This window comes from Lepeophtheirus salmonis, chromosome 12 (assembly GCF_016086655.4).
Source record: "Lepeophtheirus salmonis chromosome 12, UVic_Lsal_1.4, whole genome shotgun sequence".
Lineage (NCBI taxonomy): Eukaryota > Metazoa > Arthropoda > Copepoda > Siphonostomatoida > Caligidae > Lepeophtheirus > Lepeophtheirus salmonis.
The window spans coordinates 3116204-3142744 of record NC_052142.2 but is presented as its reverse complement, the minus strand read 5'-3'; the positions used below and the strand labels follow the sequence as shown (position 1 = coordinate 3142744).

General features: G+C 30.6%; 1 protein-coding gene and 2 long non-coding RNA genes across 21 annotated transcripts in view; 2 read left to right on the top strand and 1 right to left on the bottom strand.

Annotated features, from left to right (window-relative positions):
• LOC121126843 (protein gooseberry-neuro-like) overlaps positions 1–5487 on the top strand; it is a 29349-nt gene extending 23862 nt beyond the window's left edge. For 18 of the 19 annotated variants that reach the window (XM_040722188.2, XM_071891889.1, XM_071891880.1 and 15 more), the window contains 3 exons: positions 2782–4519; positions 4572–4711; positions 4776–5487. The gene's annotated coding sequence lies outside the window, so the exon portion shown is untranslated. The remainder of the gene's footprint in view (positions 1–2781; positions 4520–4571; positions 4712–4775) is intronic. The other variant, XM_071891873.1, reaches the window with a different exon arrangement.
• Positions 5488–11070: 5583 nt separating this feature from the next.
• LOC139906658 (uncharacterized) lies at positions 11071–14770 on the top strand. Its single transcript, XR_011782340.1, has 2 exons — positions 11071–11981; positions 12234–14770. It is a non-coding gene; the product is annotated as an uncharacterized lncRNA (long non-coding RNA).
• Positions 14771–16087: 1317 nt separating this feature from the next.
• On the bottom strand, positions 16088–26541 carry LOC139906659 (uncharacterized). The gene is made up of 3 exons (XR_011782341.1): positions 17042–26541; positions 16850–16989; positions 16088–16786 (listed from the first exon to the last, which is right to left on the bottom strand). It is a non-coding gene; the product is annotated as an uncharacterized lncRNA (long non-coding RNA).

Below are 26541 nucleotides of genomic sequence, written 5' to 3'. Positions count from 1 at the left end.
TATTAATTATTAATCTTTTTTTTTTTTTCTTTTGTTATATTTAATTATTTTTATAAAATGGCGGAACATTGGGATGAATAAAAAAAAAAAAGTACTTTAGAAAAGTTTGTACAGTTTTGAAAATATTCATAGGTAGCTAAAGGGCCTTAAAGGTTTTGAAAATTTAAATTTCTAAAGAAAAAACTGAGTGTTTGCTTGAATACTGTACATATACTTCAAATTAAAGTTTATATGTTAAAACAATAAATCGACCTTACTAAAAATATATAAAATATATTTTTTAATTATTTCAAAATAAATTTATATATGGTCGAATAATGTCAATTGAAGTTATTTGAAATTTAGCCCATGACTCTTTTTTATTTCTTAAGGATATTGCAACCTTACTATTGGTATGATGAATATAAAAATTTGTAATTATGTTTAGTTTACATTAAACTCAACAAAAAATTTAAATGGCCATAGTGGCCTTTTCTCGGAAAGTGACAATTTTAATTCAATTTTAACATATTAAACCAACAATTATAATGTAGGTCATCCTGGTCGAAGATTATACCTAAAAAAAAAATCAATTCGATACACTTAGAGTTGGCCATTTCTTTGGATGGCATACGACATAGTACTACTGAATTTGCAAAAGATAATATAAAAAAAATATTCAAGAGACAAAAATAGAAAATTATTAATTATATTTCTTGGTGATTACCCTGTTCATGGAGTAAAGTTATTTTCACCTGGTGCAATTCACCATGCCTTGGCCTTCAAAATTCATATATCGTCTAAAGATTTGGATATTTAAATTATAATTCAAATTGACTCTGAGGAAATAATGAGGATTACGTGATGTTAGTGTTTACATTGTAAGAGTATATATCAAAACGTAGGTCAATGAGGCTCAGGCCTCCAATTGCTCTTTTTAACAACCTCAGTCTAATGAAAAAGTAAATCGAATATTTTTCAATTAATAAATATATCTCCGAATCCCCCTGATATAAATTTTTCAACAATTTATAGTATTTGTCGGAGGAACTCTTTGGACTAACTTTCCCTTATGATAGAGTAAGTTTAACAACAAAAAGAAAAATGCTTCGCACACTCAAAGTTAAGCGCAGGAGGACAAAAAGCTTAACCAATGATTTATACTTAAAAATATTGAAGAAGTCAAAAAAGTTCTGGAAATTTTTGAGCTGCCTGATACTTTTTAGAAGTTGACCCAGCACTTTGGAAGGGTAGGGAAGACTACATAGAGGCATCAAAAAAAGTTGTTTCGCGCCACAAATGTAATTATCTTGTTGAATGAGTAGTGGCACTCATATCAGAATATATTCGTTAATAAAAAATGGCAAGTCACAACTTCAATGTCTTCTACAAATCGGGGAAGACCATCAAAGGATCTACCTCAACACCAACAAGAAAATACTTACCAAAAGTCATTAGCATTGGTCTAAAACTTACAATAAGTAATTATAAATTATTTACATCTTTGATATTATATAAAAATATAAATAAAATATTTGATTTATAAATATTTGAAAATAAATTTACTTAAAAAATGAAATAATTTGAACTGAATAAATATTGCATCAAATATGTAAATATATATATATAGTATTTTGTCATCAATTTGATATATGATAAAGAAAAAAGAACAAAAATGTAGCCAAATCATATATTTTATAGGTCCAGATCGGATGTTTCAATTTTTGTCGCTGGTTTTATGTGCTAAAATTGAATTAAAATGGTCACTTTCCGTTTTAAGATCATTAAGGTCACTAAGACAATGTTTATTGAAAGTTTAATGTTTTTTGCTCAATTTAATACGAATTTAATATAATTGCAATTTTTCATATTTATCAGTACATCAGTTTGGTTGTAATATGCTAAGGAAATAAAAAAAGGGGCATGTGCTAAATCAATCCAATTCGATTGACGTTATTTTGATATATATATATATTTTTTTAAATAATTATAAATATATCTAATTGTCCATTCTATAACTTCAATATAATTATTTTTTTTTTTACAAAAAAGCTTAAATCTGAGGTATATGGACAGTATTCAAGCAAATACTCTGTTTTTTTCTTTTAAATGTAAATTTTTAAAACTTATGCTGTTGAAGATTAATATAAATAAAAGGTTGGACCATCATGAAGGTTAATAGAAATACAATGTTCGACAAATATGTAGTTAGGGTTGCTAGAATTTTCAATCTGATTTATTGTACCAACTGCTGGGCGAGACAGGCAGATTTTAACAAAATACGCAACCACTCATAGTCTATAACTTCACTATTTCTAGAATTTTAAATTTAATGCATCGTACCAACTGCTGGGTAAAATAGACAGATTTGGACATAAAAAGTAACAAAATCATATTATATGACGTCACTATAAAAAAAGTGTGGTGGAAATCAAACATGTTGAAAAATATATTTTTCAACAAAAAATTTTCTGCCTCCATTGAAAATTCCTGGTTTAACACTGTTTTCAGTCAAAAATTTCCATTAGTTCTGCAAAATTGCCTTTAATTACTTTTCATTCCCCAAATACCCATAGAAATTTTCCATATTTGAAAGTTTGTGGAATTTTGCAACTCTATATTTAAGTGATCAGCAGATATATGGTTGATATAGGGTTATACTTTTGAAACAATAGACCAGAAAACCTACTTTCTGCTCCATGATTTAGAAGAGAAAAAGAAACCCAATTATCTTTTCATAATTTTTCTTAATAGTATCATATTTGGTTTTTTCTAAAATATCTAATAATTACTTGAAATTAGGTCTTTCTATTTGTGGGCTCGGAAAATTCGCCCCCTCTGCCATCAAACTTGTTTCACAACCTAGGGCAATGTTATCTTCCAAATGATCATCGTTTCTAAAAGCTTAGAGATGTTTTTAAAAAGAAATCGAATGTCTTCGAGGCTGTCCCAAAGAAGTAATATTGCTGATCTTTTTAAGAGGTAAGTTTTGTCCTCATTAATTACTAATGAATTAGTACTATATAGTTAAATATTTATTTCTCGTTGCCATAGATACATAAAATAAAGTTATACAAATATAAGGCAACGAACACGACCACACAACGGGGTATTTGTGCTACTACAGCAGATTCTAAAATTTAGTTTACTTTTTTTTTTAATCAATAATATTTTTATTTTTTTACGTTTCATAAAACTTAAAATACGAATGTCTTCGTTTTCTTCATTCATTGCTTGATGTCTCTCGTAAGATAGAGCGGGGCATCTATTGATGAGATGGTTTGCACTTTGCAATACTTCCATACATATATTACAAGTTGAGCTTTGTCCTTCCACTTACTTAAATGGGCTAGAAAAGGGCCATGTCCAGTGTAGGCTTGTACAATGAGTCTCAATTTTTCTTTTCCGTGCTTGATACACTTCGACTCCGGCTTATTAAGCATAGTATGTGTATGTTTTATACCTTGATCTTTTTTATATCGATCACACCAATATTGAAAGAAGAAGTCATTTTCATATAGCTTGGAGGCACATAAATAGTAAACTGGGTTTGGCTCTCAGTACCTTGAGAGGTGTATTTGCTATCATGCTTTTTCGGACATATTGCGCATAAGCATAATCATTTACGTAAATAACGTCTCCTTTATTTGTATAGCGACGCCCTTCGTAATTAGAAATTAGGTTTTCGATTGGTACAGACAGACGACGTACGTAGTCTGTTTCAAGTATTTTCATGCTTTTGTTTCATTCCACGATGGAAATATGGTAACCGTTCTTTCAAATAATGACAATTTCGTTTGCCTCCTTAGCAATGTTGGCTTAAAGAAACTTCTTCTTTTTTTTTTTTGTCCTTATCAGTAAGGGTGATAATTTTGGTAAGAATAGAAAAACGTGCGAGGAGAAGAGAAGAAATACTTATGGCATCATTGATTACATAATATACAACTTCTTCAATCAATCAAGAACGTTGCATTCCCGCCTTTATTATTCAATATTAATATAATATTAGATGATGATAGTCAATAGAAAACTGAATAAAATGCCTAAAATAAAGTCGCCTTCTGTCTTGATTTCTGAAAATGGAGACCCAGGAATTTGGGAAATACTAACCGGATGAGAAACAGATGGTTTGTCGGATTTGTCGATATAAATGTGCCTTTAGTCCCTGTCTAGAATTACACGCCACTCATTATCTTAATCTCATATCAAGAGCATTGATATTAATCTAAAAAATCAAATTAATGATAAATACATCAAGTCAGACTTTAACTCTGATCTCACAAAGATGCTTATTGCATGTAATATAACCTTATCCATTGCTAATCATCTATGTTATAAAAATTTATGGAGAAATACACGGGTAAACCTATCCCTTCCCGAGGAACCATCATTAAATTAATGGAGGATGTTCATGCTCATGTCATTTATAGAAATACATATAAAATTTTTTTGAGTCATCCACACCAAATGACGATCAAGTTATCAGTAAGAAGTATTTAATAATATCGAAATGGAACTCTGAATTTTGTACTATCTAATAGTAAGTATTCAATTTTTTTTAAATCTAACCATAAAATATGATTCTATTTTAGCCAAAATTATCAAAAATTATGATACACAACTCATTCAATGGCAAAAAAAAGTGATTAAATGGTCACAACAACGGGAGTAGTAGCTTTGGATGGTTCGCAACTGGTTTGTCTGAGACTAGATTCTTCACTTAAAGACTTGGGTATGATATTGAGGTTTTCTAATATTACATAGTCAATAAATATTACTTTTTTTTATCACTTAAGGCTTTGTTATTGTTGATAGGCTCCAAGAAATGGTGTTCAGAGAACTCATAAAAGGCAAAAACAACTGCTTAAATTGACACAACAACGGGGGTAGTTACATTGGGTGTAGCATTATAATTAGCAATTGTGTATATCCTTCATGATAATAGTATGTTGTTATATAAGCATAAATAACGGGAAAAATATCTTTTTTGATGCTCTTAATAAGGAGTAATATGGCCGGACATTACTACATAATTAGCTTTTACTCTAAATCTTTAAGATGGATTTATTTCTAACATTTTTTTTATTAGTATATTTATTGTCTAATTTTATTTTTTGACATTTAGTTTATTATTAATAATTAGTTAGATCTCATTGGTAGAGATATATCTATCCTGTGCACAATTTTAGAAAGCAACTTCCACATGAAGAAGAGGGGTGATTATACTTTTTATTAAACTCTAGGTCTTGCTTGTGTTTCACAACCTAAAGTTATGACATATTTAACTGGATTCCGATGTCAGAACAAGAAAATATTATTTCGATCAATCTATTATTTCAAAATTCTGTATATATAATTTATTGTTATTATTAGTTATATGATTCTAATTGTTTAATTTTGTGTATTTAACCTACATGTATGATGGTATATTTTTTATTATGTAGATTTTATTTAATTAAAGCCTTCTTTTTTAAACCTGGAACTTCAAATATATTTCGAAATACTCTACTTTGTCGTTTCATTAGCTATTATTCTGAGAATAAGGTTCATAATGAATTACAATTTCATGGAGTGTGACGTTATAAAATCTACTGTAACGGATACAAAACGTCCAAGTCAATTATATGTAGTATATCTTCATTAAAATTTATGTTAATTAATACTTTCGTTATACACTCAAAAATCATAATAAAGTAGGCTGATGATAATCACATCAGTATTTTAAACAATGATACCATATGTATTTTCCCCCCTCCTCCTTGCACGCGTTTTTCTCTACAATATTATCAACTTTACTTATCAGTCATTTGAAGAATATGAGTCCTCTTTGAAGGAGGGTTTCATTAGTGGGGCTCTCTCTCCCTCGTTTCATAACGCTAGAGGCTTGCATTGAATCCTTCTTTTTTATATCAGTTCTTGTTTTTGGCCTCTTTCGAGTCCCTTTTTAGTTCCTTCTTCAGGACATTGTTTTGGGATCTAACCCTTTCCCCCTTCTTGCTGTAGTTGATGGTTTCCCATTTCATACCAATTGTTGGGTAGATGTTATCATCTTGCATAAATTAGACATAAAATAGTGTATATAGTTATATATTACATCTATGAACAGAGAGGTACGGCGATATTGAAATCTAGTAAAATTGGTAGAATTGTTGTTTCATGACCCATTGCAAAACCTTTTATTCAAGAGGAATCTGTCATTACGAAAGATGTAATAGGTTCATGCGAGGAAGTTGAGAAACTTTTTGAGGATTAATAATGAAGACAGAACGGGAGTTGGAGCGCTCGTTGAGGAGGGAGGTGGGAAGAAAATGCAGGATAATAGTAAAACTTTAAACCAAGTCAAAGGATTGATAAAAGACTGGCAGATGGTCTTAAGAAACAAGCAACAAATTTCCCAATATTAAAAAAACACTGATGACATGCACAAAAGATAATTGACAAGTGCTGCAATCAAAGAACCCAAGACAAAGAGGAAGAAAAATAATAAATAAGTATTTTCTGGCCTATTAATTGAAATTTAGTATGATCAATACAAATAAGAATATTATGAGTTACAATGCTCTGCAAAAATACAAAACTGCAATCATATCAAGAGATTATAAACTATTGAATAAAAAATTCAAGTTTTAGAATTTTCTCTCAAAATGTACGATCTATTCAATCTTATCAAAGCAGATACGATTATTTTAACTACCTTCGATCTAGAAGTGAAGACATTTTTAATATTCAAGAGTATAAAATCGATGAAGAAAATCATAAATGTAGAGGAAATTGTACAAAATGTGAACCTAAAGAAGTCATTAATTATCCGAACTACCTAGACAACAAAGGAAGGACGTTGATCAGAAAATGGCCTGGAATCCAAACTAAAAGACTTAAATAAAAAGTTACTTTTATGGTTTGTATGACATGATTGAAATTAAACTACAAGATTGGAAAGTTATTGTAGTTAACACTTATGGACCATATGAAGATAGGCCGGAATTCTAGGAAGAAATTTATAAAGAATTAGCAGAACTACACTATGACAATCTAGTATTGGCTAGTGATATAAATCTGTTCCTTGGCAAAACAATGGATTCATGTATTTACGAGAGGCAATATAACTTAAAATCTAGCAAGTTTTTGGAACTGATGATGGAAGATCTGGGAATGGTTGACGCAGTTAAATTTTGGAATGGAGACAGTTTTATCGATACATAGTCGACTAAATCGAAGAAAAGTCGTAAAGATTTCTTACTTATAAATTTGGGGATGAAACAGAGATTAAAACATATTGAGACTGTTAATAACGGAAGATCAGACCATAAAGCTCTTGTAATAGAGCTTCCTCTGTCTCATCAGTGAAACTAAAGACTAATGGACAAAAAACAAAAAAAAATTTTGGGGGACTTAAATGGAATTAAGAGAATTGTGATAGAGGAAATTCGTGATGAAACGGTTTAACGAGCAAAGTCACGTTAGTGTCCCACAGGGCCAGTTACAACAACGACAGCAGCAATCATCATCTAACCCACTAAGTTCATCATCCAATTCAGCACCCAATTCAGAGATTTAATTGAATTATGTAGTTATGAAAGAAATATGGTGTTTACTTTTTTTTTTCTGTCTTACATCTTAGTTCTCATTCAATACCTGAAAAGCTTTGTATGTAATAAAGTAGTAATTAATAATTATTCATAAATTAGTTGCGGAGAATTAATTACTAAAACTCTTGATGGTGATTTAAATTAGTATTCATTGGCACCATTGTTTCCCCTCTCCTTTTCTGGTGATAAATTTGTTTCGCTGTTTCATACTTTTTTTAATGATGGAAAAACTAGGAGCTAGGAGAATTGTTTCTAGAGAAGATAAAAGTGCACATGAATATGCCTAAAGGCATAACTTATGCTCAAATTATTATCAAATTTACCACACCATCTTTGAAGATTATTATTGTATACCTACGGATATGAAATCAGGAAAGCCGTAGGCACTTTTTCAGGATTTCTATTGCAGGGTGAGTAGTTTCAATACAGTTCAAAATATCATTTATATTATTAGGGCCTCAATTCCTTAGTATCTCCTTAGATCATTGAATTTTGACGTCCGTGTTTCCTTGAAGTGATCCACTCGCCTCCCTTATCTGCCCATATATCTTCTCGATCTTTGCTTTAGTTACCAAGTTTTCCCATGGAATTTGATAAGTGATTATACAATAAGATCGTCTTACTGGCTACATATAAAGAATTTCTACAGGGAAAATTGACTTTAAATGAGCTCTTATAACAGGAGCTTGCGATACATGTACGGTATAATGTTTTAATATGAATTCAAATTACTAGTACATGAACGAGATATCTAACTTAATAAAAACCAAAGAAACACTCCATTATTAGCAAACCACTTAAAAAGTAAATTAAAATAACAAATTATCGATATATTGTTCCAATTATTTTTTATTATCATTAGTTTATATCTAGTGGCCAGATTCTTCATTAGAAGATGCTCTCTGATCGGGATACATGTGTGAAATGAATATTTTCCCATAAATGAATCTAGAACTAAAGAGCAAATAAAAGCATTACAAGTTTAAAAGAAGCAACAAAAATTCAAACATAATTTATATACTTTATTTCTTTTTATTATGGAATATATATCCTTCATCTGAGGGAAACTCTTAAAACTTTATAAATTCCAAATTCAATAACGGCCTCTTCTGAAGATTGCTCTTGAAGGTTCCATCAATATCTGTCAAATGTAGTCAGGGGTCCTTTTGCTCTCATTTCATTTTTTTTTAAACGACCAGCAGACCAGTATTGAGCTGTCCCAACTTCCAATTTAACCTCATTAATCCCAACAATTTATTGCATGAGGAATTTAAAGATGGACCCCTTTATTTTTAATCCTTGCCAGAGGAAAAAAAACTGAGTTAATCCTCCATTTTACCTCAAGGACCTCCTGGTAAATTTTAGAATGGAAATAATCCAAAACATGGAAACCAATGTTCCAGTAGGTATCATCCGACAGTGGGATACAAAGTCACACAGTACTTGTAGGGGTCAGTTGATTTAAAACTTACTTTCCTTCCCCATTGATGTTTCACAAGGAGACTGTGGTGATGAGTGCCTGAATAAACTAAATGATCTGGTTCTCTTTTTTTGAAAAAAGGGTCATCACCCTTTTTTTGTCCTGGACATATAACAGCATTCTTTCTTCCTTTAATTTCAATCATCCATCGACTTTCATTCTCTAATTCATCTTCAAAATCTTTATTCAAGCTGATCCCTGATTTGTTGGCTATACTTGTCATTTCCTGAATTAATACATTAGCACTTTGATTCACATCATCCTCATTTTTTTCAGCATTTATGTCCTCAACGGGGCCTTCACTTACAATGGTACATTCACCATTTTCATTTTTACTCTCACTTGAGGGTATAATCCCTACATTTACATCCTCAACGGTAAAAATGTTGGATACTCCAAATGTGATTGCTAAATTAAATTGAACGTAGAAAAACGAGAACACTTTCATGTACGTCTGGGAAGTTTTTTCTCGTCTGAAATGTCTATGGGAATCATAAAAATAATTAATCAACCGAAAGTTCGAAACACTAATAGCTGACTAAAAAAAAAATTATATTTTAGCAGAAGTTGAATAGCTATGTCTGTTGTGATTTATATTGATCTTCTCTGAATCCCATATGTAAAAATAGATCAATTAAGTCATAATTAATTATTAAAATCTATTATATTTAACTTATGAGCAATTTTTAGAAGTTCTGAGTCATTGTAATAAAATGGCATATTTGTAGCACACAATCCAAAAGAAAGCTGGAATTATTTTTCTCAAAATTAAACATGGAATACATTTTCCATAGAATAATAGTTCATTTTAATGAACAATGGATTCTAATTAATCCTTTGGAGGCACTGCAAATTGTACTTAAAGTAGCTAAATTCACTGCCACATTTATAGAATTAGGAAATTAATAAATTATATATGTAAGTCAATATTGGCACCAAATTTAAGTCAGATAGATAAAACGATATTTTAAGCTACAGTTAACGCTCAGTATCTCAATTCAACCTTGAAATTTGAATTCAAAGCCTATAATTGAACTTAATATCTCTTTGAAACATTGCCTGTTATTTTATCATTATAAATGGTAGAACCTTTGAGTTTATGATTAAATGATTCGAGTATTTTTCATAAAAAATAGGTTTTTTTTAAATAAACCCCAAGATGTAGGCGACATCACAAAAAATACATTGCAGCTAAGGTTAATAGAAATACTATTAACCTTGATTGTAGCCAGTAACGTTAAAAGAAACTATGTAAATTTACTGTGTAAATGGGACATAAGTAATTATGTACTTTTTAAAGTGGTTAATTCACATTTACATGAATATTAATATCATGGGTGTCTACAGAGGAGGAGTTTTAGGTCCCTCCCAAATTAAAAATTGCACCTGAATTTGTATAGTAGTGTTTCTAGAATACTTATCCTGTGGAGAACTACCCCCTTCCGAAATTACTATGACTTATTGGAATGGAACGCTAAAATCTCATTTTTAACCTCAATCATACCAATATCAATTTCAACTCTTCCTTTTAATCTAATTTAATTATGTGCCATCTTTAAGTGGCTATTAGGGCTCCTCTGAAGCATTATACTTTTAAAAAATGCATTCCTATTACACTAGAGATTCTAAACCATACAGTTTTCTTTGCGGTTTTAGGAATTTCTATTTAAAAGTGGTCAAATTTTGTGTTACAAAAATAGACTTATATTTCTTATGGAACAAAAATAACTAGAAACTTACAAACCCGTTTTTCTCCTTTTCACATTTTTTTAAGGAGTTGATTTCTTGTGATGGCCTCACAAATACTCAACTTAATCTCTCGTTTGCTTGTCTTTGATGTTATTGTCAAAAATCGTTTGCCTTATTCTTTTTTTTTTTCTCTAAATTTAATAATCTCCTTTAAAAAAAGTGTGAAAACATACATTCTTAACATTTATCATATTTCTATTAACTATTTAACATCATTATATAATATGAAAAACTTTAGGATTGCTGTTTAAGTTGAATGGGAAGGTCTCATTATATTATTAAGCCAAATCAATGTTAGGCATAAGGTGAGGTCTGGATCCTTTTACTCAAATTTGAACATTTTGTAAGTCAATCAAGTTTGATAAGAATTGAGTAAGATAATCGATTAATATAGTAACCATTCTTGGCTTTACAATATTGGTTGGGATGTTAAGATCCACGATATGATAAAAACTCCATGTTGGACTAAGATTAGAGTTCAAAATCTACTTCAAAGTTATCATTGCCAACTTTTTTACTAGATACAGAATAGGAATTGTGTTTACTTTCTTTCCAACCCTCTCAGGGGTTGCTCACAGCTAATGTAATAAAATACCGTGAGAAGTAAGTTGATCTTATTCAAAAGATTTTTTTTAAATGTAACCGTTACAACGTTAATCTTTGGTTTGTTTTAGCATTGGATTACATAATTTTCATGACTTATAATAGCTTTAGAAAATAAAAAGGCATAAGGTGAGCGCAAATAAAACGCCTAGGAGCATTTAGAAAAATCAAGGAATACTAAATATAACTGGAAGTGCGTCTTAAAATCGTGCTCATTTTTTTTATACACGAGGAGGCTGACACATTCCTCCTTTGTTTTATAAATTATAAAAAAGAAAAACGTGGTTCACCAAAGTTAATTAATTTTTTTGTTATTACTTAATTAATAACTGTGTACAAGTGTTCTGCTCCTGGATGCAAGCAGGGCTATTACAGCACTACTAAGGATCCGAATGTGAGCTTTAACAAATTCCCCATGAAGGACTCCAAAATTCTAACCAAATGGCTTAGACCCATCCCAAGAGATACGATTGACTAGACGCCAACAGCAAATTCAAGACTTTGCAGTCTGCATTTTAAAGGGACTGATTTTATTACTGAATCTTTAGATCAATCGCAAAATAAAAAGAAATCACTCGAAGGTAAGCAATACTCTCCAATACTTTGAATATTGCTTGTGAATATCTGAGACTGCTCATTTTTTTGCTAAGTTTTCTTTCAAATATTTTTAGAAGCACTGTCTAATGCTTGTCAAATCTCTGGACAACGAAAATTTAGCATCATTCAGAATTATTTCCTTCAAATTCTAAATTATGCACTTTAATATAATATTGCAATTTCTTCCTATGTAATTTTAGTAATCCATAATACTTATATCTGATTTATATTCACAGGCGGTTGAAAGAGGAAGCCATCCTATCAAAGTGGGCGAATCTGGCAAGCTACCTCTCATCACCATCACCACCTCCAAGACATACACAGGCATCAACTAGCACAAATAGAGTGCATTTGGAGAATGAAAGACAAGAAGCTCTGGAGTATGCAATGTTTATGAATGAGACCGTTCTTTCGGCACAAGATCTCTATGACAAACTGTCTTGGGAATCATTGCCCTCGGGGTTCTTGTTGCTTAAAACTCCACTTGCACTTGTCAAAAGTATACATTCAGATATGAAAGGGCTAGATATTGCTGCTTGCCTGGAGGTGGAAGAAGATCTCTCCTCCAGAATTTTCTGTAACAACATCTAGCTAATTAAGATCTTAGTATCACATTGCATAAATTCAGAAAATAAATTAACTCTGTCACTGAAGCCATCCACATTGCCGCTTTTCTGGGTTCCCCGTACGGTCAGACAGAGAAAGATACATTTGTGAACAGCACCTTAATTTTTCTAACTCGGCAGAAATGGACCAAATTCAATCTTCCAAGCTCGCATACGTCTCATCTCTTCAAACAGCCTAAAGGTACATATTCTTCTGGACTTCTTTCCGTTGCTTGGATATGGCACAATGTCACTTCTGGCCTGTACAAGCAAATATATCCGTCCAATACTCTGTCACTTCCGTCTCCCAGATATCTTAGGACCGTATCCAGTGCAATTACGGTTGAAATAGGATTACCTTCGTTCACGACAAAGTTGAACGGCACAAATTAGAGGCTTGAAGAGGTGATAAAAAATTGTAACACTGATGATCGACGAGATTTATTCGGCCCAAAGAGTAGAGTTTGTTTGAGGAAAATCTGTGGGTACTACAAATAATCAAACTTCTAAAACTGTCCTCGCCTTCATGATCAAGTCAGCCTCGGGTAAATACATGGATATTTTTGCTCTCATCCCAGTGTAAACTTAACAGCGGAGTTCCTGTATAATCAGTATAATCCCATCATGAGGACTCTTTGGGAAATAGGTTTCACTTTTGTGGCATTATCTATTGACAATCACACAGTAAATATAAAATTATACATCCATCATCTGTGTGGAGGTAATCTTCAGACCTCAATTCCTCACACTAAAGATAGTTCAAAGCGATTTCATCTCATCATCGATATAGTCCACAATTTTAAAACATTTATAAATGTTTTCAGAAAAGGGAAAACTTGGTATGTCCAAATATTTACCTTCCTGGATCACCAACTCTGCGCCCCAACTTTGCCCAAATCAGAGAAAATTAATATGTTAGAATCCACCTTTAAAGTGAAACAAGCTCACAAGCTTTCTCTCAAGGCACTCAATCCCACATCAATCAAGAAGACAAGTGTCAAACTTGCAGATACCATTTTCCATGAGTTCACCATTTTTTTTAATACCCTAATGGAAAATTCTACGGAAAGGAAAATCAAACTTATAAAACGGATTTATTATTTACAACTACAGGAATGACCTTTTAAAGAAATAGTTAGTATGGTACATAACATAAATCAATTTAAGATAAAATAAAATAAAATGATTCACCTAGTGGAAAAAAGTGAATTCTTCTGGTCTTTTTAATCTGTGATGCCTATACCAACAAAAATAAATTAGCGAATATACTTAGTTGTACTTCAGTGAAAAATTGTTTATTTTACAAATATCCAGAGGATACTACTGAAACCTAAATAGTTTCCTTATTTAAAAAAATTCAATTGTTCAAGTCGATCCATACAAAGCTGAAGAAAGAATAATTTCTAAAATCCTATCCCTGAAAGTAGACTAATATGAAATGAATTGAGAACATTATGTGGAAATCTCCCTGCTATTTAACTTTCTCTAGATGATCTTCAGCATCAGCATTTATATTTTCGGATATATATCACAACCATTATCAAAAACTTGCTATGTCTACACATCCCTAAAAATATATAACTATGATATGACCTTAAATGAGGAAAAAAATTTAAAAAAATACTCCACTACCGTTAGTTACTATATTACATTCAACTAGAAATGAACTTCTTAGAAACTTATGTAGAAGTTAGATACGTTCAATTGTTTTAGCAATGATCAGAGATTCCTATTATGTCTACAATTTTGTTTACACTATGCGCAGTCATATTCTAGAATCACTTTACTTTTAGTTGAGGGTATTATTATAGTTTTTAACAGGTAATAGTAATTGAGTATTTACTCTATATTTCATCCAATATCTTATGAAAGCCCATCAACAAATTGCAAATCTGGTCACTGTTTTTCTACCTACATTCCTAAAATATCGATAAACTTTTCAACGTTCTGGTGAAGAATTCTGCGTTGCTTACTAAAGATAAAATATTTGCAATCATCAATATAACAACAAAAACATTGCCAAACTGCATTCGAACTAACAGATGATTGTGCTTCCAATATTATATTTCTATTATTACATTCGAAATAAAAACTATTTTTATACTTATGTAGAAAAAAATATATGCTAAATGAAAGTCAAAAGTAATATAAATTAAGTTTTAAAATGTCTGGCTCTAAATGAAATTATTAAGTTAAAGGATAAATATAATTTAGGATAAGATAAGAAATTTATTAATTTAAGATTGTGATCAATTGTTACGAGTCGGATAAATTTAACATTGTTCATAAATCATACTATTCATTTCTCCTTTTCGTAGTTACAGGAAAAGAGAGAGTTAGCCTACTTGTGTGAGCGCGATATTTTGTGTTTCCTTTCCAGTAGTTCTAGTATTCCTTGGAAAAATACGTGGTAATATCGTTTGAGTGATGTGTCAACTGCTGAAGAATACGTCATATTACTTTAAACTGCTTCATTATTATTTAAAGTATTTAAATCTTAATATTGAACTGCGTGTAAAATATTAAGTAATTCATGGTGATTTACATGGATCTTAACCACGAACGATTCAAATGTATGGATCTGCATCCATATATTCTTCTCCTAATATTATGCTATAAAAATGTAATGGTCATATTAATAATAAAACAAACTTAGATCTTAATTTGTCACTTATCTTGAATATAATAAGTATAGAGTTAATATAATTATCTTATTAACAGAACGAGTAAGGGAAGGATGGGTTGATACCGATCCATATATCCGAATACTTATAATCAGTAATGTAATTCAGGTAAATTATATAACTGGCCCACTTTTTTGGAATTGACAATCTAAAGGAGTAATTTTCTTTTTCTTAGCAGTTGCCGTTATTATTCTATTCCTGAGTAGTGAAGATCCTTTTGTAAATAGATTGAATATGACATTTGCTTTGTTTATAAACACATAATTAGACTAATTACTCAATCCTGTGTAGGAGGTGATTTCGGAAATAAATTGATTTGTTTATAGTCAAATTCACTCAAGTCTATAAGATAGGTCATGAATATATGAAAAAAATATGAATAAAATTAAAAAGGCAAAAATGTATTTCTCCATTTTTCTCCTACAAAACCATAGATGCTGATTTAAAATGCAATGGGTATGCTGTACTAAAGCATTAAATTAATGTTTTATCCTCTACATGTCATAGCCGTATAAGTAAAGTTGATAATATTGTAGAGAAAAACGCGTGCAAGGAGAAGGGGGGAAGACATATGGTATCATTGTTTAAAATACTGATGTGATTATCATCTGCCTGCTTTATTATGATTTTTGAGGGTATAACGAATGTATTTATTAGCAAAATGTATAATGAATATATACCACGTATAATTGACTTCGACGTTTTTTATCCGTTACAGTAGATTTGAAAACGTCACACTCCATGAAATTGTAATTCATTATGAACCTTATTCTCAGAATAATAGCTAATGAAACGACAAAGTAGAGTATTTCAAAATATATTTGAAGTTCAAAGTTTAAAAAAGAAGGATTAAATTAAATATAATCTACATACTAAAAAATATGCCATCATACATTTATGTTAAATATACAAAATTGAACAATTGGAATCATATACCTAATAACAATAAATTATATATACAGAATATTGAAATAATAGATTGATCCAAATAATATTTTCTTGTTTTGACATCGGAATCCAGTTAAATATGTCATAACTTTAGGTTGCAAAACACAAGCGAGACGTGGAGTTTAATCAAAAAGATAATCACCCTCTTCTTCATGTGGAAGTTGCTATATACAATTGTACACAGGATAGACATATCTCTACCGATAAGATCTAACTAATTATTAATAATAAAGTAAATGTCAAAATCATAAAATTAGACAATAAATATACTAATAAAAAAAATGTTAGAAATAAGTCCATCTGAAAGATTTAGAGCAAAAGCTAATTATGTAGTAATGTCCGGCAATATTAAGAGCATCAAGAAAGATTTTCCCCCCGTTATTTATGCTTATATAACAACATACTATTATCATGAAGGATATACACAATTGTTAATTATAATGCAACACTCAATGTAACTACCCTCGTTGTTGTGACCATTGAAGTAGTTGTTTTTGCCTTTTATGAGTTTTCTGAACACCATTTCTTGGAACCCATCAACCATAGCTAAGCCTTAAGTGATAAAAAAAGGAATATTTATTGACTATGTAATATTGGAAACCCTAATTATCATACCCAAGTCTTTAAGCGAAGAAACTAGTCTCGGACAAACTAGTTGTAAACCATCCAAAGCTACTACCCCCGTTGTTGCGACCATTTAAGCAGTTGTGTTTGCCCTTTACTGAGTTGTGTATCATAATTCTTGATATGTTTAGCTAAAATAGAATCATATTTTATGGTTAGATTAAAAAAAAATTGAATACTTACTTTGAGATAGTACAAAATTCAGAGTTCCATTTCGACATTAGCAAATACTTTTTACTGATAACTTGATCGTCATTTGGTGTGGATGACTCAAAAATTTTTTATATGTATTTCTATAAATGACATCAGTACCAACATCCTCCATTAATTAAATGATGGTTCCTCTGGAAGGGATAGGTTTACCCGTGTGTTTCTCCATAAATTTTTTGAACATAGATGATTAGCAATGGATAAGGGTCTATTGCATAAAATAAGCATCTTTGTGAGATCAGAGTTAAAGTCTGACTTGATGTATTCATCACTAACTTGATTTTTTAGATGAATATTCATGCTCTTGATATGATGATAATGAGTGGCGTGTAATTCTTGATAAGGGACTAAAGGCACATTTATATCAACAAATCCGACAAACCATCTGTTTCTCATTCGGTAAATATTTTCCAAATTCCTGGTCCTCCATTTTCAGAAATCCAGACAGAAGGCGACGTTATTTTAGGCATTTTATTCAGTTCTCTATAGACTATCACCATCTAATATTATTATATAAATATTGAATAATAAAGGCGGGAATGATAACGTTCATGATTGATAGAAGAAGATGTATATTATTTAATCAATGATGCCATAAGTATTTCTTCTCTTCTCCTCGCACGCTTTTCTATTCTTACCAAAACTATCACCCTTACCTATAAGTAATCTGGAGCAACTTTTTTATTTCGAATTTCAGGTAAAAAAAGATCTCCACAATTTCAGGATTATACATACTTTACTCCTTATTTGGAGCCTCTTACTTCCGAAAATAGAGAAATGGACTTAGTGGACATGAATCTGATTTCATCAACAATAGAAGATGAAACTTCTTATAATCATACATATATATATTTGTTTTTTGCATCTTTATCGTTAGAAAATAATAATTGTATGTTGTATTACAGATATTTCTCCTGAGGTAAAACATCTAAAGGAAATAAATACCCACATACAAATCCAACTTGGAGTCTATGAAGCAGAAATAAAGGAATTAAAGAAGAAATTGCAAGAGAAAGATGTCAAAATTTAGGACTCAGAATCAAAGTTTAAGTTTTTAAAAATGCGCCTCTCTTAGGTACTTAATTCAAAACATATAAAAATTTTAAGTTGCAAGTCTTCACATTCCAAAATCCGCCTGTGGTCTAGTTAACCCATTGAGAATTCACTTCAGTTAAGATTCGTTGAGGAACTATATGTTATCCAATTAATATATTGTGCCAAGAACTGTTTGGATTGATTTGCAAATATAGAGGCTTTATTCAACTCTCATGTAAATCAATACCCAAAAAGCATATACTCCCCTCTTGAAACTCTTTCTCTTTCAATCATGCTCAATCAAAAGCGTGGTCTAGTAAACTATGATTGGATAATTGTTTATTAGTAAAAACAAAAGTTCTTAAGAAAAATGTATTTTCCTTACTTTGTCGTCGTGGAGTACGACTTTTTGATCTCTTAATACCTACTATTTACTGTTTTATATTTTCCGTATTTGTATTTTGATTTATCTACGATCTATCATTAGATAATTCATTTTATTTCAGAATATTTCGGGCTCTTTCAATGAGACAAAAGAAATATTCTACGTTTGATAGGGATTATTTGATAGAATTATTAAGTGTTAAGGAAAGTATCAAAAATTTTCTATGGACTTTGGATCAAGAACTGACAATGTATCAATGGATATTCGACTTGCACTTGGAGCTTAAGTATTCTTCCAGCGTCTCCGACTATAAGATACACAAGATCTACGACTGGAGAATGATCTATTTTTTTATTTATCAATGTTTGTATGATGCAGTTTATTGTACATTACAAACTAGACGAACTCTTTACTCACTCTGTCGTCTAGGGTTAGTAGTGTAGAAGTTCGACTTGTTTAGATAATATTAATTATTCATCATGGTACCTTGTATTCTTTTTCTTTCTTTTTTTCTTTTCGCATAAAGGAAGGATCATTTTTACTCTGTTAAAATAAAGATATTTAAATTTTAACATATACATGTTGAACTAGTCTATATCTAGTCAAACGTCCTCCTCCAGGCACTAAAATTCTGATTGAATAAAATAAGAGCCTGAATGTAATATATGTTAATATAATAAAGTAAAATATGAGGTATTAACAGAATATTAATATGATACTAAACAATAATAATAAAAATTAATTATATTAAAAATAAAATACCAAAACATTTGAGTAAATGGAGAAACAAATTTTGAATTTAAAAGTGTTTTTCATTTGCTTGGATCGATCTTTATTAATTAAAGACTTCTATGTTCTCTAAGAAGTAGGACAAAAGAAGAAATCCGAAATACTTTATCCTCCAAAAGAGTTGATTTAATTCCAACATATGGTGGGAGGATGACCGAATGAAAATTTATCTATAGAAAAATATCAAACCAAGCTAAGCCTAATGCGAGAATAGAGTTAACTCCTTTCTTGCTTAGGAATCTATCCATTCATATATAATAATGAATATATTCAAGGGTTGAAACTATGATGAGATCAGTTTACTTCCAGATAGAGATAAAATGCTCTGGATAAGAAATACAAAATATAGATATATTAATTGGGTACTACAACAATATGAAATTATAACCATAAGACTAAATATCTAACAATTCGAAATTTAAATTTATTTTTAAATTGAGAATTGTTAAGGCTTAAGATATTTCTTTTTTCATTTAAGAGTGGAATAGGTGGACTTCTACGTTCTCCAAGATTTATGACAAAAGGCAAATAGAGGAAATCGAAGGAAGATACATCCTCCATCTCAAGAGATGCTCTTATTTGGAACTCCGTATTCTACGGGCGAAAACCTGAGGCAAATTAATCCTAGGAAAAATACCAGGCTTCATAAGAGAGGAGAGTCGACACCTTCCTAGGGAAGAAGATTCCAGGATAGCAACAATCAAGATATCCATTCACGATGATTTGGGAATTTCAAATGTAATTAGTAATAACATTATTTGAATTAGTACGAAGTGCAGTATTATATCTACATTGGGATATCAATTATTATTATTTATTATGGAGTATGACGTCATTATTGTTACATTGAAATAGTTAAAATTATTAAGATAGTGTTACATATGTGCTAGTACATCTCCATAATAAATAGGATTTCTCTAAAAATTCAAAATCGAATCAAAATCCTTGGATATGCATATTTCAATGACATCTAGTTTTACGAGCCTTTCCAATTCTTGTTTTACCAGAGGTGGAGTGGAATTGATATCCTCCTTGGATTCATTATTCTGTAAGGCTCCATATTTGATTCCATTTCAATTTCGTATTCTCCTTCCAACCTCCCAAGTCCATAGAACATAGATTTTAATTCTGGAGAACTAATCGTATCTGTAGTCACTTACTGAATAAAATTGACCACTAGTAAGGCACTACTGACCTCTCTTCCAATTAATAAAGAACCAAAAGAAAGGACATATATTTCTTTCTGAATCCTCCTGTCTTTTTTGTTAATATCTCCTGTTCAAACACAAATCACAGGTAACTTGTGACGATCATATATATTTTTGGGTATTATAAACTTAGAGACGCCCATAAACGAAACGAAAAGAAGAAAAATAACAAATGAAAATACATACATAATAAGTAATATACTGAATCTAAATAGTAACAACATATACCACAAACGCATTGTGTAAGGAAATCTATTTTCTTCCGTCTTCTAATTAATTTCTTAACAAACAAGCTCGTTCTTCATTAATGTTTAGTAGATCCTTTGAGTCCCACATCTTCTTCCATTTCCCAGAAACGGCATGCGTGTTCGTCAATCCCTGAGTCTTGTTCAATATGAATAACGCCTCATATCTCATGATATTATAATTTATAATGGAGAATTAACATATTAGCACGTCTTCGAATCGAACTGTTACAATGATTGTATCTCTTTCTTTTACCTTAAAATATATTATATTAGTGATAGGTATTATATCAGTTTAAAAGATTTTTGCCATTTTTTCTAATTTTCACATTTTCTTTTTTCTTTTATTTTGAAATTCTTCCACCTTACATCAAATAAGGGAAGAATCAATTTTGCTAAGGGAGGCAACCTGTTAACAGAACCACAGTTGTATATAATGTACTCACAAGTAACAGTGCTAATCTTAATCTTAAGTTCCATAATCTTTCTAAGCCTGTTCATCGAATCTTTTTTTATTTCTTCTTATCCTCAGATCCTTTATTTAACATCTCTCTTTTAAATGATATAAGTATTCTACTCAATTTTGAAAACTCCCTTTCAAAATTATCAGGGTATCCAAAATAATCAAATATTTATCTTTAGCAATTTCGGAAGATAATTGATTAAAATAACTATCTAATCTTTGATATTATGTCATTACTAAGAATTCTGATTCTTGCTTGATCTAAATTACCTGACTCTAAGCTTTCTTCTAAGTCAGAATTAATAGGAGTAAAACTATCCGTAATCTTATTTTTAGATGATAAATTGCATTAAACAAAACATTAATATATATCTGTATACGGCAAACACCAAATTGGAAAAAAAACAAGTATAAGGTTTTTAAGGCAACAACTAAACTTAAATTTAACAAATTTAATATATAAACATCATTTAAATAATAATGTAACAAAGTACGAGATATCTAACTTAATAAAAACCAAAGAAACACTCCATTATTAGCAAACCACTTAAAAAGTAAATTAAAATAACAAATTTTTGTTCCAATTATTTTTTATTATCATTAGTTTATATCTAGTGGGCGGATTCTTCATGAGAAGATCCTCTCTGATGGCGGTACATTTGTGAAATGATTATATTCCCAAGAATGAATCTAAAAATAAAGAGCAAATATTAGCATTACAAATTGAAAAGAAGCAACAAAAATTCAAATATAATTTATATACTTTATTTCTTTTTATTATGGAATATATATCCTTCCTCTGAGCGAAACTCTAAAAACTTTATAAATTCCAAATTCAATAACGGCCTCTTCTGAAGATTGCTCTTGAAGGTTCCATCAATATCTGTCAAATGTAGTCAGGGGTCCATTTGCTCTCATTTCAATAAAAAAACTTGAACATTCCCTTTGCAGACCAGGATTGAGCTGTCCCAACTTCCAATTAACCTCATTAATCCCAACAATTTATTTCATGAAGAATTTAAAGATAGACCCTATAATTTTGAAGCCTTGCCAGAAAAAAAAACTGAATAAATCCTTCTTTTTGACCTCAAGGACCTCCTGGTAAATTTTAGAATGGAACTAATCCAAAACATGGAACATGGACTAATCCAAAACATGCTTCCAGTAGGTATCATCCGACAGTGCGATGCAAAGTTACGTTGTACTTGAAGCGTTCATTTGTCTAGCAGAGTTCTTCTCAAAATTACTCTTTATATGGTCAAAAAGCTCATTTGCTCCATTGAAGGACAAGTTGCATTGCAGTCAAAGCAAACCTTTCTCATTGACTCCCATACATCCATCTTATCATCTCACAAAATTTATCACTAAATTAACTAAAGTATAATTAATAGTTATTTATTAATACTAGAATATGTTCTGATTCTACTTTCTATACTTGTAACTCAAATCTAGCTATTTTTTATTAATACACGAATATATTCTAGTTTATAACTAGAATTGTTATTTTCTAGAAGGTAGAAATAATAACAATTTGGTTTAAAAGGTTATTATTACTAAATTAAGACCTTTGTTAGTTTCAGCTGCCCGTTATAGGATTTTGAAAGGAGAAAAGGATTTACTGCCCTAAAAAGTAGAACCTTTTACATTTGAAATAACAATATAACAGAGAAAATATCTATATATCAAATACGAATGTCTGTGGTGTGTATGTACACACCTATCATGCAACCTTTCTTTGAGATATTATAAACAAACCTTATTTATATTTAGTAGCTTCTATAAGGTCGCGCAAATAATCATGGTTTTGAATAGGTTTTGGAGCCTTTGTTCTTTGTTCTAAGATATATGGATGGTTTAATTCCAGTAATTTAAAACATTTTCCCTGACGAAGGATTACTTTTCAAACGTAGATGAAGCCAGACACAATACTAATGAATGTATCCCTAAGACCGTCACTTTGAGAAGCATTTTAAGTTTTTATTTTGACGAAAGAGAAAGATAAACTCGTCATTGCTGGCGGTATTTACTATGATCATTTAATACTCGACTAAGAGTTTCAATAATTGTTCTCATCCGTATTAGTTCCACGGGACCATGACTAAATTATTCTCAACTTTAATTTATGAAGAGATGATTAACAAATGCCTTTAAGTATCCAAATAAGAAGATTCGTGCTCCCTATTTCGGCCTCGAATGCTCGTCCATAACAGAACTATATTGCACAGATCTATACTTAGACACGAGTGATCATACGATTTTTTATTTAACGATGATCAGATTTAGAAGTATCTGGAAGAAAGAAAAAGGTCAACTTGACTACGCTATTGGACTCTACTCATAATTCAATAATCTTTTGAAAGTTTATCAAGCTACTGTCCAACATTGATTTGGCTTAATAGCATAACGAAACCTTCCCATTCAACTTAAACAGCAATTCTAAAGTTGTTCTTATTATATAATGATGTTAAATAGTTCCTAGAAATATGGTAAATGTTAAGAATGTATGTTTTCACACTTTTTTTTAAAGGAGATTATTAAATTTAGAGGAAAAAAAAAGAATAAGGCAAACGATTTTTGACAATAACATCAAAGACAAGCGAACGAGAGATTAAGTTGAGTATTTGTGAGGCCATCACAAGAAATCAACTCCTTAAAAAAATGTGAAAAGGAGAAAAACGGGTTTGTAAGTTTTCAGCTAATTTTGTTCCATAAGAAAATATAAGTCTATTTTTGTAACACAAAATTTGACCACTTTTAAATAGAAATTCCTAAAACCGTATGGTTTAGAATCTCTAGTGTAATATGAATGCATTTTTTAAAAGTATAATGCTTCAGACGAGCCCTAATAGCCTCTTAAAGATGGCACATAATTAAATTAGATTAAAAGGAAGAGTTGAAATTGATATTGGTATGATTGAGGCTAAAAATGAGATTTTAGCGTTCCATTCCAATAAGTCATAGTAATTTCGGAAGGGGGGTAGTTCTCCACAGGATAAGTATTCTAGAAACACTACTATACAAATTCAGGTGCAATTTTTAATTTGGGAGGTACCTAAAGCTCTTAATATTCATGTAAATGTGAATTAACCACACTAAAAAGTACATAATTATTTAAGTTTCATTTACACAGAAATAATTTAATTTCTCTTTTACTCAAAGAAACACATTCTCAGGCTCTTCATTATTTGAAGAGTATGGATTTTAAAAACTTCACAGTGAGTGGATATTTGAGTTAGATTTTTTTTAACGTTACTGGCTACAATCAAGGTTAATAGTATTTCTATTAATCTTAGATGAAATGTATTTTTTGTGATGTCACCTACATGTTAGGGTTTATTTAAAAAAAAAAATATTTTTTATGAAAAATACTCGAATCATTTAATCATGTTTCAATGGTTCTACCATTTATATTGTAAAATAACAGACAATGTTTCAAAGAGATATTAAGTTCAATTATAGGCTTTGAATTTAAATTTCCGGGTTGAATTGAGATGCCGAGTGTTAATTGTAGTTTAAAACATCGTTTTATCTATCTGACTTAATTTGATGCCAATATTGTCTTACATATACAATTTATTAATTTCCTAATTCTATAAAGGTGGCGGTGATTTTGGTTACTTTAAGTACAATTTGCAGCGCCTCCTAAGGATTAATTAGAATCATTTGTTAATTGAAATGAACTATTATTCGTTGGAAAATGTATTCCATGTTTAATTTTGAGAAAAGTAATTCTAGCTTTCTTTTGGGTTACGTGCTACAAATATGCCATTTTATTAAAATGACTCAGAACTACTAAAAATGGGTCATAAGTATTAAATATAATTGATTTTTAATAATTAATTAATCTATCAATCAATACAATTGGGATTCACAGGAGATCAATATAAATCACAACAGACATAGCTGTTCAACTTCTGTGAAAATAGAATATTTTTATTTTTAGTCAGCTATTAGCATTTTGAACTTTATCTTGATTAATTATTTTTATGATTCCCATAGACATTTCAGACGAGAAAAAACTTCCGAGACATACATGAAAGTGTTCTCGTTTTTCTACGTTCAATTAAATTTAGCAATCACATTTGGAGTATCCAACCTTTTTACCGTTGAGGATGTAAATGTAGGGATTATACCCTCAAGTGAGAGTAAAATGAAGATGGTGAATGTACCATTGTAAGTGAAGGCCCCGTTGAGGATGTGAATGCTGAAAAAAATGGGGATGATGTGAATCAAAGTGCTAATGTATTAATTCAGGAAATGTCAAGTATTGCCGACAAATCAGGGATCAGCTTGAACAAAGATTTTGGAGATGAACAAGAGAATGGAAGTCGATAGACGATTGAAACTAAAGGAATAAAGAGTGCTGTTATATGTCCAGAACAAAAAAAGGGTGACAACCATTTTTCTCAAAAAAAAAAAAAAAAAGAGAACCGCATCAGTTAGTTTATTAAGGCACTCATCACTAAAGGCTCATGGTGGAACATCAATGGTGAAGAAAAGTGAAAGTGTTGGTACTAAGTATCAGCATTATACAGGATATTTGTTTTTGTCTGCTTCCTCATATTCATTCAGTTTTTATGACATTAGTTATCTGTTGTTTGAATGTAAATTCAACAGGAAAACAAAGTTGATGAAGTACTTGATATTTGTAGATTGGCCAGATATAGTTGTCTTGGTTGATACGAGAACAAGTATCAAAAGTTGTTATGGAATTCCTATTTTTTATGATATATTCGAAACGAGTTCAAATGAAAATAGTCGAGGAGTAGCCATATTACAATAAAAATGTTTGAGTCCTGTGTTGAAATATTCTCACTCCAGCGGTAATCGAAGTTACATTCAAATAAAATAAGTGGGTACTTTCGTTGACATTTTCGGGATTTATGGACCAAATGAGTATATCCCCGAATTTTATTCTAGTGAACTATCCATTAATTGGTAATTGTTGATCTAAAGTAAATGGGAATCTAAATCTAAGACTGAAAAAAACAAGATTCTAATACAACAGGAAATGTTAATCATACCGCCTCTAGGAGTCTAAGGGGAATTATGGAGGAGACAAAAATTGTTGACTGTGCTGAACTTTTCTACTAAAAAAAGGAACAATAAGGTTGTTTATTCACGTCTCGACATTTGCTTGTGTAGAATAGGGAATGAATTCAGCCCAATACATAACGTAAAACTGAAAGGGAGATGGATATTCAATTCATCCGTCCTATACGATGAGGTATGCCGTGAGGAAATGAGAGCAGTGATCTCCAATGGCAGTTTTCGTATAGATATGGAGAAAGAAGTGTCGGAAGAAGTTCGAATATGAGTTGGCATGGAAAAAATTGCTATAAAATACA